A 1,420-nucleotide genomic window follows, 5' to 3' on the forward strand; every position below is an offset into this window, starting at 1 on the left:
AATAATACTCAATAATATCAACACAAAAATTCTGGATGTTGAAAACTAGATTGTATTATGTTTATGAACAGGTCCAAGTTTCTTAAACTAACTGAACCAAGACTTAATCTTGTCCAAGCTTTTTATATTGAAAAAATTTTGTCAGAGAGACAGTTAAATAATATTTTAATAAGGTCACTTTAAGTAAGGAAGTAACTAAGTAGTCAGCAATTAAATAGTCAGGAACTAAGGCCAGATCTGAAGAACTCAGGTCTTCCCAACATCAGGCCCAGTACTTCTCCTAGGCATATTTTCTTTGATACAATGGTTTACTCTGCTGTAGGTCCTTTTTCAGTGTCCTAAAATCCCACCAAAGTTATGGAAGAGACTTGAAGATTCTTCTAATCTCTTTATCATTCATAGCTACACTTTCAAAAGAAGTTTGCTACATTCTTAGTTGTTTTAAGGTGAGATTTCCAAAACTACATGTAATTAAAATAAAGGATGAGCTTGGGGAAATATGATGCAAAAGATTTCACTTTTTAATTCGCATCCTGAGCAGTTGCCATATGGTACTAGATCTCATATATTGCTATAATATGAATGTGGATTTCAATTTTCAGAACTCATTTCACTAAAATCAATTTCTATAAAGACCTTTCAGTGATAAATAGTGGTTCAGAAATCTAGCAATTACTTCTTCACATACTACTTCATTTCTCATCTTCATCACTTCTTATTACACCTCAACTCAGACATATTACCAAGTGATTAGGAAAGTTCTTCCTACTTCCTACACAAAAACAAAAGAACCTTTTCTTTTTTTGTTAACTTTCAGGTTACATTTCATTAGGGTTTTAAGTCTTCTCTTTTGTCATTAACTCATGAAGAGCTTCATATTCTATCTCTTTAGATTTCTATATAGTCCATCCCCTTGCCTCCACTTCTTTTGCCTTGTATACCTACTCCTCACTTTCCATCCCCTCTATGTTTCTACTTTTTCCTTCTCCCCTTACTTAAGTCTATATGGTCTCTCACTAATCTTCAGCCATTCTGAATCTATGCTATCCTTCCAGCTCACTAACATGTCCCTTCCCTCCTTACTTTTAAAAAACAACTATTTAATCTGACAATATTCCCTTGTTACAGTATATTTTCTATATCAATCTTCCTCCTTGAAGTCATAGTCCTAAAGAAGGGCTTTTACATTTTGATTACTCCTACTTCCTATTTTCTTTCTCTAGTTTTTTAACCCACTGATACATGACTTAAAACATCATGATTTACTTGAAAAAATATTTATATTTAATTATTGATGATCTAATTGCCCAACATAAAGGTCAATTTATTTCCACACTAAAATCAAGTTAAGAAGAAAAGAGAATAAAATTAAGAATTAAAAAAAAAAGAATAAAAAGAAAAGAAATCCTTATCCTAATCA

This window comes from Monodelphis domestica, chromosome 6 (genome assembly GCF_027887165.1).
Source record: "Monodelphis domestica isolate mMonDom1 chromosome 6, mMonDom1.pri, whole genome shotgun sequence".
In the NCBI taxonomy this organism is placed as follows: Eukaryota; Metazoa; Chordata; class Mammalia; order Didelphimorphia; family Didelphidae; genus Monodelphis; species Monodelphis domestica.